Here is a 12178-nt window from a genome sequence, read left to right as displayed (position 1 = left end):
GGTCTTGTAATGGGTCACATCAACTGAGGGTCTTGTCAACAGTCAGGCATGGGTCACCTCAGCTGAGGTGATGGGTCTTGTGATGAGTCATGTGAGGGGTCAGGTATGACTCACATCAGCCGAGGGTCTTGTGGTGGACCTTGTGAGGGTCCTGTCAAATCTTCTGAGGGGTCTTGTGATGGGTCACATGAGGGTCACATCAGCTGAGGGTCTTGATGGGTCTTTGAGGGGCCAGGCATGGGTCACCTCAGCTGAGGGTCTTGTGGTGGACCTTGTGAGGGTTTTGTCAAATCTTGTGATGGGTCTTGTGATGGGTCACATGAGGGTCACATCAGCTGAGGGTCTTGATAGGTCTTTGAGGGGTCAGGCATGGGTCACCTCAGCTGAGGTGATGGGTCTTGTGATGGGCCTTGCGATGGGGAGATCAAATCCAATGAGGATCGTTGGGAGGTGAAGTGCTGGTTGGGGGTTGGGTGGGTTGAAAGACATTGCCATCGCTGGTTGCCTTCGGTGGGCTTCAGTAAGTAGGTGATTTATAACATTTGAGACAATCAGATGCTGGAAAAATGGTAGCCGTTTTCCTGGCATCCTTAGGAATCTTTCTAAAAGTCTCTCTTTATACCTTGCCTTCAAAACTGGCACTCGGAGAGAGGCGTATCCAGCTGAACTTTTCCCCATCAGGAAAAAATAAAATAAAAATGAAGCCATAATTGCTCTCTTTTGAACGAGGCATCGTTTTTTTTCATGCTTGGACCTTTGACACTTCCTCAGTAGATAACTGAGGGGAAAGCTGCACAAACAGATGTGATACAGGGGAAAATAGGATTTACTTGTGCTGTTTTTAAGCCTGTTTGCCTTGAAGCGAGTTCCAGGCAAATACAGACAGGTTTTGAGGTGTGTATGTGGGGGAAAAAACAACCAGGCAGCAAAATTGGATTTTATTTTTATTATCAGGGCTTTTTTTCTCATAGAACGCTGAGAACGGAGTTCCGGCACCTTTTTTGGATGGAACCTTGTAGGTTAGGCAAGGCGGGTTGTATGACATGTGTGAGTTCCGGCACCTTTTTCTTTTACAAAAAAAGCACTGTTTATTATTATGATTATGATTATGATTATGATTATGATTATGATTATGATTATTATTATTATTATTATTATTATTATTATTGTTGTTGTTGTTCTTGTTGTTGTTGTTATTGTTTTGTTGTTTTGTTGTTGTTGTTATTATCATCACCATCATTAGTAGTAGTAGTACTATATTATTATTATTATTATTATTATTATTATTATTATTATTATTATTATTATTATTATTATTATTATTATTATTATTATTTATTAAAAAACATACTGACAAATTCTGGAATGGCACGGCAAAACGTTTAAGGAAGTGAATTTGAGAGAAAGGTTTTCTCCAAGGGAGAATTTTCAACGAATTGTTAAGTGATTTTACGTTTAGACCAGAAAAAGCAAACCCACAGGCATACGTAGAACAGGTGGTATCTGGCTCAATAGTAGTAAGTAATAGTGAGTACCTGGTTCAATACTAATAACTAATAGGTGGTACCTGGCTCAATAGTAGTAACTAATAGGTGGTGCCTGATTCAATAGTAGTAACTAATAGGTGGTGCCTGGTTCAACAGTAGTAACTAATAGGTGGTACCTGGCTCAATAGTAATAACTATCGAGGGATCTTGAGGTCTGAGTGGGCAGTCACTTAAATATGAGCCAGCAGTGTGAGGCTGCAGCCAAAAAAGCTCATACAATCCTTGTTTGTATAAAAAGAGAGATGGAATCAAGATCACGTGAAGTGTTAGTACAGCTTTACAAAGTCTTGGTAAGGCCACACTTGGAATCCTGCATCCAATTTTGGTCACCACGATGTAAAAAAGATGTTGAGACTTTGGAAAGAGTACAGAGAAGAGCAACAGAGGATTAGAGGACTGGAGGCTAAAACATATAAAAAACGGTTGCTGGAATTGGGTAAGTCTCGTTCAATGAAGAGAAGAAAGAGGGCAGACATGATAGAGGTCACCCAGTGTCTCAGGGGCTGCCCCAAAGAAGAGGGAGTCAACCTATCCTCCAAAGCACCTGAAGAAACAACATATGGAAACCAATCAAGGAGAGAAGCAACCTAGAACTAAGGAGAAACTTCCTGACAGTGAGGAAAATTAACCAGTGGAACGACCTGCCCGCAGAAGCGGTGAATGCTCCAACACTGGAAATTTTTAAGAAGAGACCGGACAGCCATTTGTCTGAAATGGTGTAGGTTTTCCTGCCTGAGCAGGGGGTTGGACTAGATGACCTCCAAGGTCCCTTCCAGCTCTATTCTGATTGATTGATTGAACTCTGACTAGCTAGACTTCAGCACCGCAGAAAGAAAACCAGGCTTCCTAATTGTTTAGCCTACTTTTCAGCAGACTTTCATTAATGAGCAGGTTTATTTGAGTGCTGCGTTTTTTCCTGCGAGTTATATAGGACCCGGCATCTTACTGTCAGTTCGGACTAGCACAAATGCTGCTGGGGGCCCGCTGGAAAACAGAATAGCAACAGCTTCCATAATAGTTTATCTTGTCTCGTGCAGCAATTCCAACTTCCCATAATACAGTTTTTCAAAACAACCTAGAACTAAGGAGAAATTTCCTGACAGTTAGAACAATTAACCAGTGGAACAACCTGCCTCCAGAAGCGGTGAATGCTCCAACACTGGAAGTTTTTAAGAAGAGACTGGACAGCCATTGGACTAAAATGGTATAGGGTTTCCTGCCTGAGCAGGGGGTTGGACTAGAAGACCTCCAAGGTGCCTTCCAACTCTGTTATCCTCTAGTTGTGCCAATTTGACTTTCAGCCAGTTTGATTGTGCAGCAGGTCAAGCAAAAATTGGCTGGAGAAGACGTTCTGGCATCCGCTTGCAACGGGCTTCACCTGGCCTGCAAACTAACAGGTCTTTCCCGTGGGGCTGGCTGGTTGTCATTCCACTCCACACAAGCCGTGGTTGGTTTCTTTCTTTCTTCACCTGGTGGTTCTTCAGGGGCCATGCCTATAGATCAATATTCACTGGTAGTCTGGCAGAGTGGTTAAGGAGCCGGATCAGGAATGGGTAATACTCCTTTAGGAATGGAAGCTGGCTGGGTGACCCTCTAGACGAGAAAGCTGAAAAATATCTGTCTACCAAGTTAGGTTAGATGAGTATTTAGGTCAGGGTTTCCCAACAAATCCATATAGTTGTATATATTTGAGTTGCCATTTTAAAGCCTCCCCCTCCCCCCCTCTTCCTTCCCCTCCTCCTCCTCCTCCTTCTTCTTCCTCCTCCTCCCCCTCCTCTTTCTCCTTGTCCTCCTCCTTCTTTTTCTCTTTCTCCTTCTCCTTCTTTTCTCCTCCTCCTCCTCCTCCTCCTCCTCCTCCTGCTCCTCCTCATCCTCCTCCTCCTCCTCCTCCTCCTCCTCCTCCTCCTCCTCCTCCTCCTCCTCCTTCTCCTCCTCCTCCTCCTGACTGAGTGGCTATGCATACTGGCATCTCGGGTTAACCATGTTATTCCACCTCTAATGATGGGGGGTGAGGTGTTACCCCCCGTTGATAGGGCTTGCAACTTGGGCGTCCTCCTGGATTCATGGCTCAATTTTGAAGATCACATAGGAGCCGTGACCAGGGGGGCTTTTGCCCAGGTTCGCCTGGTGTGCCAGTTGCGGCCCTATCTGGACCGAGATGCCCTACGCACAGTCACTCATGCGCTTGTGACCTCCCGTTTGGACTACTGTAACGCTCTCTACATGGGGCTGCCCTTGAAGACCACTCGGAGGCTTCAACTGGTGCAGAATGCGGCCGCGCAAGTTGTAATGGGGGTTTCCCGATACTCCCATGTAACACCTCTACTCCGTGAGCTGCATTGGCTTCCGGTTGCCCTCCGGGTGAGATTCAAGGTGCTGGTAATAACCTTTAAAGCCCTGCATGGCTTGGGTCCGGGATACTTGAGGGAACACCTGCTGCCGGCATCAAGTTCCCTTCGTCCAGTGCGCTCACACGGGGAGGGTCTTCTCAGGGTGCCGCCGGTAAAAGATTGCCGGCGGGTAACACCCAGGGATAGGGCCTTCTCAGTGGGGGCGCCTGCCCTCTGGAACCAGCTGCCAGTGGAGCTTAGGACTGCCCCCGACCTCCGTTCATTCCGCCGGGACCTGAAGACCTGGCTCTTCGAGCTCTCTGGCCCAGGCTGAGAGTTTTTAATTGGGGTTTTATATTTTTTAGGGATTTGATTTAATCTTTTTTAATTGTTTTAACTTTTGTATTGTATTGATGTTTTTAAATACCTTGTAAACCGCCCTGAGTCTTACGGGAAAAGGGCGGTATATAAATTCAATAAACGTAAACTTAAACTCTTTCTCCTTGTCCTCCTCCTTCTTTTTCTCCTTCTCCTTCTCCTTCTTCTCCTTCTCCTTTTTTTCTCCTCCTCCTCCTCCTCCTCTTCTTCTTCTTCCCCCTCCCCCTCCTCTTTCTCCTTCTCCTTTTTCTCCTCCTCCTCCTCCTCCTCCTCCACCACCATTCTTTTTGTTAAATCACTTTTGAACTTGTGTACCTGCCAAACCTAGACAACGATTTTAAAATAGTTCACAATCCCCCCCACCCCACCCCCCTTTGGTGATCCAGGCCAGGAAGAAAAACAAACAAACAACCCAGATTCCCACCCATCTGGACAAACACCAAGTCCTGAGGGCTCCCCTTGCACCTGAGCGCAAAGGCCAGATACTGCTCCTCTGTTGTTGTTGTTAGCTGCGAAGTCGTGTCCGACCCATCGCGTCCCCATGGACAACGTTCCTCCAGGCCTTCCTGTCCTCTACCATCTTCTGGAGTCCATTTAAGCTCACGCCTCCTGCTTCAGTGACTCCATCCAGCCACCTCATTCTCTGTCGTCCCCTTCTTCTACTCCTCTGAGCAGTATGCAATGCAATTAAAGCCATGTTGCTTTAATCTCCGTGGAGGAATGGGGAAGAGCAGGTGGCCTCCGTGAAATCTGCACTCCCTAAAATTTGCACTTGGGCAAAAGAGAAAGAAAGAAAAAAAAAACAAACCACAAAACCCCTGCGTGGGATTTCAGATGGGGTGAGCGCCGGTGCTTTGCAAGTCACATGATCCTTTTGAGTTTTACCTTCGTGCCCGAAGCAGCTGCGAATTCCCAGTTGGCCAACCTGGTGATGGAGGTTTTTTTGAAGTTTGAGCTTCCCTATTTGTTTCACGCTCTTGTCTTCTCTTTCTTAATATTTTTGCTTTAGTGAAGATAAACATGATATTCGGTGGCTGCAAATTACGCCACTTAGAAGTTTGGGGCAGGAAAAACACACACACGGTTGGAAAGGAAATTGTGATATTAAATGCCAGAGTCCACTGGATTTGGGCAGCCAATACTTTTAAATAAATAATAATGCTTCTGTCCTAGGATCACCACTAGGCACACCTACCCTAATTCTCCATTTCAGCTGGACAGCTGTCTGAAGTGGGCAATTACTTGTTGAATGTCAGCCTATTCCACATTGTTGTTCCTCGTGTACCTTAATGGTCTGTGGGTATTTCTTTCTTTCTTTCTCCCTCCCTCTCTCTTTCTCTCTCTCTCTCTTTTCTTTTTCTTTCTTGCTTTCTTTCTCTTTCTCTTTCTTTCTTTCTCTTTTTCCTCTCCTTCTTCCCTTTCTCTCACTTCTTTCTTTCTCTCTTTCTCTTTCTCCCTCCCTCCCTCTCTCTTTCTCTCTCTCTCTCTTTTCTTTTTCTTTCTTTCTTTCTTTCTTTCTTTCTTTCTTTCTTTCTTTCTTTCTTTCTTTCTCTTTTTCCTCTCCTTCTTCCCTTTCTCTCACTTCTTTCTTTCTCTCTTTCTCTTTCTCCCTCCCTCTCTTTCTCCCCCTCTCTCTCTTTCTCTCTCTCTCTTTCTCTTTTTCTTTCTTTCCTCTCCTTCCTCCCTTTGTCAGTCTTCTTTCTCTCTTTCTCTTTTCTTTCTTTCTTTCTTTCTTTCTTTCTTTCTTTCTTTCTTTCTTTCTTTCTTTTTGGCAAATGATTTTATAGTTAGGGGTTTCTTTCCTTGGTTTGCAAGCTCTTTCTCCCTCTTATAAATAACGAGTTGGAGATGTAGAGAGGAGAAGCTCTTTGGCTGGAGAGGTGTCAGGCCCCAGGTGCTTGTAATCACCAAAGGGCAGCCTTGCAAATGAAGAGGCAGCCCTGGCCACATCTGGGCAGCTGTGCTCTTGGTCCTGATTAGAGAGAGCAGGTTTCTCTGGCACCTGCTGAGGAATTGAGTTTTCAGTTGGTGGTGACCTCTTCTGAGAAAAGTAGTCGCATCCCTGTGAAATAAATAGACCTTCAAAAGGCCTTGAAACGTCCTTGATGACTAGTATAGTATCTCTAAAATAAATGAAGTATGAAACTATTGGGACGGTGTACGTCAATGAAACGTTTGGATATTTAGATAATCAATATGGAGAAGATTACAAGAACGGTTTGAATATGAAGGGGAAGTTAAGCTGAAGGAAGAATTACGAAAATGGTGGACTAATAAGATGACTTTTATAAATGCAGCCCAAGTTGATTAGGGAAAAAAAATGTCACGCGGACGTTATTTGTCCAAACACACACACAAAAATGTTTATATTTAACCCTTTATGCGTCAAAAATATGAAGAATTACACCTGTTTAAGGTTGACGAAGGAGATTATTATTGGAAGAAGCGAAGATCAAGGAAATATACCACTAATTAATACACTAATTATGGAATTACAAAAATTAATCATTATTCACTGTAAATTATTATTGATTTTTTTTTAAAAAAAAATGACAGTCGTAAATCAGGTTGGTCGTGTGATCCGCCTGATTTTATGACCTTTTTTTGGTGTGTGTGTGTGGTGGTTGTTAAGAGAATACGGCAGTTGTTAAGCAAACATGGTGGTCATGAAATGAATGTCCTGGTTGTTAGCAAACTGTGTGGCAAAACCTGGGGGAGGAATTGAAAGAGGAATCGGCCTAGAATCTCTGTGTAGCCACAAAAGAATTAAGTCCCACCTCCTTATTCTGTAGATCCTTATCTAATTCCAAGCAGATGCCTGGAGGAGAAAGAAAGAAAGAAAGAAAGAAAGAAAGAAAGAAAGAAAGAAAGAAAGAAAGAAAGAAAGAAAGAAAGAAAGAAAGAAAGAAAGAAAGAAAGAAAGAAAGAAAGAAAGAAAGAAAGAAGAGAGAAAGAGAGAAAGAAATAAGACTGACAAAGGGAGGAAGGAGAGGAAAGAAAGAAAAAAGAAAGAGAAAAAGAGAAAGAGAGAGAAAGAAAGAGAGAGAAAGAAAGAGAGGGAGGGAGAAAGAGAAAGAGAGAAAGTAAGCAGTGAGAGAAAGGGAAGAAGGAGAGGAAAAAGAGAAAGAAAGAAAGAAAGAAAGAGAAAGAGAAAGAGAAAGAAAGCAAGAAAGAAAAAGAAAAGAGAGAGAGAGAGAAAGAGAGAGAGAGGGAGAAAGAAAGAAAGAAATACCCACAGACCATTAAGGTACACGAGGAACAACAACGTGGAATAGGCTGACATTCAACAAGTAATTGCCCACTTAAGACAGCTGTCCAGCTGAAATGGAGAATTAGGGTAGGTGTGCCTAGTGGTGATCCTAGGAGAGAAGCATTATTATTTATTTAAAAGTATTGGCTGCCCAAATCCAGTGGACTCTGGCATTTAATATCACAATTTCCTTTCCAAGCGTGTGTGTGTTTTTCCTGCCCCAAACTTCTAAGTGGCGTAATTTGCAGCCACCGAATATCATGTTTATCTTCACTAAAGCAAAAATATTCTCTCTCTCTCTCTCTCTCTCTCTCTCTCTCTCTCTCTCTCTCTCTCTCTCTCTCTCTCTCTCTCTCTCTCCATCTCTATCTCTGTCTACCTCTCTCTCTCTCTCTCTTTTTCTATCTTTCACATCTGTCTTTCATATCTACGTATCTATAGTGAGGACAAATTGGCTTTGTCGATTATTGGAAATCTGAACATTAGCTTGTTGTTGTTGCTTTAAAAAAGGGACTCAAATATAGATTTGGATTCATGGCAAAAGAATAAGAACATTTTCTGCCCTTTTTCTTAAAAAAATAATAATCGGAATGCTGGAAGAACTAGAACATTTCCTTACCAGCAGCGCATTTGGACAACATGATTAACCAGTTCAATTAACTCTGATTCATTTTAAATGTGTTTAGTGTGCATTGATGGGGGGGGTGAGTATATTCTGCAAAACCAGCCCTTTACACCTAGTTTATTGTTTGCTACATTCTGCAAATCCAGAAAAGTAGACAGATTCAGTAACCACGTTTAAGGCGGGGAGGAATGAAAGTTGAATGGAGCAAGTCAGCTTTTTTCTGCTAAGTGTCCTTCGCTTAAAGCAGGGGTCTTCAAACTTGGCCCTTTGATGACTTGTGGACTTCAACTCCCAGAGTTCCTCAACCAGCGTTGCTGGCTGAGGAATTCTGGGAGTTGAAGTCCACATATCATAAAAGGGCTTAGTTTGAAGACCCCAGGCTTAAAGACTGTTTTTGTTGCAAAAAAAAAAAAGAGGAGAGGAAAAAAAAAACGACAATTAGAATGAATAGCCAGACCTAACTAGAGAGAAGCTGTCTAACAGTTCACCAAGCCCCTGAGTTTTTAAAATACACTTTGCTTGTGGAAGTAGTCCAGGATTTAGGCAATGGAAAAAATGACTTAGACCCCGTTTTTCCCAGCATCGACATTCGCAGCATCCCCGCGATCATGGGATCAAAATTCAGCTGCATGGCAAGTGGTTCATACTTATGACCGTCGCTGTGTCCCAAGGTCATCTGTTCCTCTTTTATTTATTTATTTATTTATTTTATTTTATTGGATTTATATACCGCCCTTTCCCGAAGGACTCAGGGCGGTTTACAGGGTATTTAAAACAAAGATCAATACAAAAGTTAAAAACAATTTAAAAAGATTAAATCAATCCCTGAAAAAAATATAAAAAACCCCAATTAAAACTCTCAGCCTGGGCCGGAAAGCTCAAAGAGCCAGGTCTTCAGGTCCCGGCGAAAAGAACGAAGGTCGGGGGCAGTCCTGAGCTCCACGGGCAGCTGGTTCCAGAGGGCAGGTACACCCACTGAGAAGGCCCTCCCCTTGGGTGTTATCCGCCGGCAGTCTTTTACCGGCGGCACCCTGAGAAGACCCTCCCCGTGTGAGCGCACTGGACGAAGGGAGCTTGATGCTGGCAGGAGGTGTTCCCTCAGATATCCCGGACCCAAGCCATTTAGGGCTTTATAGGTCATCACCAGCACCTTGAATCTCACCCAGAGGGCAACCGGAAGCCAATGCAGCTCACGGAGTAGAGGTGTTACATGGGAGTATCGGGAAGCCCCCATCAAAACTCGCGCGGCCGCATTCTGCACCAGCTGAAGCCTCCGGGTGGTCCTCAAGGGCAGCCCCATGTAGAGAGTGTTGCAGTAGTCTAAACGGGAGGTCACGAGCGCATGAGTGACTGTGCGTAGGGCATCTCGGTCCAGGTAGGGTCGCAACTGGCGCACCAGGTGAACCTTATGACCTTCTGACCATGCCTTGGTAAGGCCACACTTGGAATACGGCGTCTAGTTTTGGTTACCACGATGTAAAAAAGATGTTGAGATGATTAGGGGACTGGAGGCTAAAACGTATAAGGAACGGTTGCTGGAATTGGGTATGTCTGGTTTAATGAAGAGAAGGGCGAGGGGTGACATGATAGCAGTCTTCCAACATCTCAGGGGCTGCCCCAAAGAAGAGGGAGTCAAGCTATTCTCCAAAGCGCCTGAAGGCAGGACAAGAAGCCACGGATGGAAACTAATCCAAGGAGAGAAGCAACCTGGAACTAAGGAGAAACTTCCTGACAATGAGAACAATTAACCGGTGGAACCACCTGCCTCCAGAAGCGGTGAATGCTCCAACACTGGAAGTTTTTAAGAAGAGACTGGACAGCCATTTGTCTGAAATGGTATAGGGTTTCCTGCCTGAGCAGGGGTTTGGACTAGATGACCTCCAAGGTCCCTTCCAACTTTATTATTATTATACAGCTAGTCCTCAACTTAATTAGTGACCGTTTGAAGTTACGACATTGAAAAAGTGACTTATGACCGTTTTTCAGACTTATGACCGTTGCGGCATCCTTATGGTCACATGATCAAAATTCAGACGCTTGGCAACTGACTCATTGTTATGATGGACGCAGCATCCTGGGGAGGTCATGTGTTCACTTTTTGTGACCTTCTGACCAGCAAAGTCAGTGGGGGGAAGCCAGATTTACTGAACGGCCATGTTATTAACTTAACATATGGACTGATTCACTTAGTAACTGTGGTGAGAAAGGTCATAAAATGGGGCAAAATTCACTTCGCAACTGTCTCACTTAACAACAGAAATTTGTGGCTCCATTGTGGTCACAGGGCAAAGAGTATCTGGACGTAGCATCTGCAGAAATGACAAATGTGTTTATTCTTTCAAATCCCAGCCTGATCAGAAGAATAGAATAGAATAGAATAGAATAGAATAGAATAGAATAGAATAGAATAGAATAGAATAGAATAGAATAGAATAGAATAGAAGAATAGAATAGAATAGAAGAATAGAATAGAATAGAATAGAATAGAATAGAATAGAATAGAATAGAATAGAATAGAATAGAATAGAATAGAATAGAATAGAATAGAATAGAATAGAAGAATAGAATAGAATAGAATAGAATAGAATAGAATAGAATAGAATAGAATAGAATAGAATAGAATAGAATAGAATAGAATAATAGAATAGAATAGAATAGAATAGAATAGAATAGAATAGAATAGAATAGAATAGAATAATAGAATAGAATAGAAGAATAGAATAGAATAGAATAGAATAGAATAGAATAGAATAGAATAGAATAGAATAGAATAGAATAGAATAATAAAATAGAATAGAATAGAATAGAATAGAATAGAATAGAATAATAGAATAGAATAGAATAGAATAGAATAGAATAGAATAGAATAGAATAGAATAGAATAATAAAATAGAATAGAATAGAATAGAATAGAATAGAATAGAATAGAATAGAATGGAATGGAATGGAATGGAATGGAATAGAATAGAATAGAATAGAATAGAATAGAATAGAATAGAATAGAATAGAATAGAATAGAATAGAATAGAATAGAATAGCATGTGGGCCAAGTGTGATTGGACACACAGAAGGAATTTGTCTCCAGTGTAGAAGCTGTCAGTGTTCAAAGAAGTAACAAGCGATAAATCAGGATCCTAATCACCATAAGATACATTCATCAGAAATCGCAAGATACAACACTCGGTTGATAGTCATGGGATGCTAAATAAGCAATCAACATAATTCACACTAGCATACTCAATAAGACAATTATTATAAATCGTAAGATGCGAGTCGCACAGTTATAGTTCATGAGAAGTTAAGGAAACAGAGAACGGGAAAGATGAGTAGAATAATAGTAATATGAGTGCTGTGGGAAGTAGCAGAGTGATGGAAGGGTGGGGGGGGGCAGAAACTGTAGATTTTTCCTGAGAAAATTTGCAACGACCCTGAACCACAAGGCTGATGGCTGGGTGATCGTTGGGTGCCTGTTTGTGTTTTTGCAAACAGCGTTGCCTTAATAAGATTTGCACGGCTTTCCGCTTTGTGCCTTCCTCTGGAAGAGCCAAGGAAGAGATAAACTCTGTTTGCATCTGTGTATCCGTATTTTGAAAAGGAAACCCTTTTTGGCTTGTTTAAAAACAATAAACCCTTCTCAGATTCTGTACAGTCTCTTCCCTCTCCCCCCCCCCCTGCACCCATCCAAGCTAACTTAAAATGATCTTTTATTCCACCCTCCCTTCTCCATTTATAAAAGAGACATTCTGGCCCTCTCTAACCCCTTATTATGTGTTTAAAATTAATGCAAAGGACCCGGAGGAAGGGGGAATAAAATAATAATAACCTTGGGCGAGATTTAAATCAATCGATCGTACGTTGAATAAATAAATACGAGGGAGATAACTATCTTAGAGGCATTGTGAGGAAGGAAGAATGATGGTAAAAACGGATGAATTCAAGGCAGGAGGCTGAAAGGAAATGAAGGAAGCTTCTGAGTGTAAAGGTCCATTTTAAGGTCCAAGGTATCTATTCCTTCCTTCCTTCCCTCCTTCCCTCCCTCTGCTTCCTT

At 42.5% G+C, this 12178-nt stretch overlaps 1 protein-coding gene across 1 annotated transcript in view; it reads left to right on the top strand.

Moving 5' to 3' along the window:
* The window catches only part of TSNARE1 (t-SNARE domain containing 1), a 311342-nt gene that overhangs the window by 208253 nt on the left and 90911 nt on the right, over positions 1-12178 (top strand). The window lies entirely within an intron of this gene.

This window comes from Vipera berus, assembly GCF_964194415.1.
Source record: "Vipera berus genome assembly, chromosome: 3".
Classification (NCBI taxonomy): Eukaryota; Metazoa; Chordata; class Lepidosauria; order Squamata; family Viperidae; genus Vipera; species Vipera berus.
Note: the sequence above shows the minus strand (reverse complement) of the source record. Positions and strands in the feature narration are given on the sequence as shown.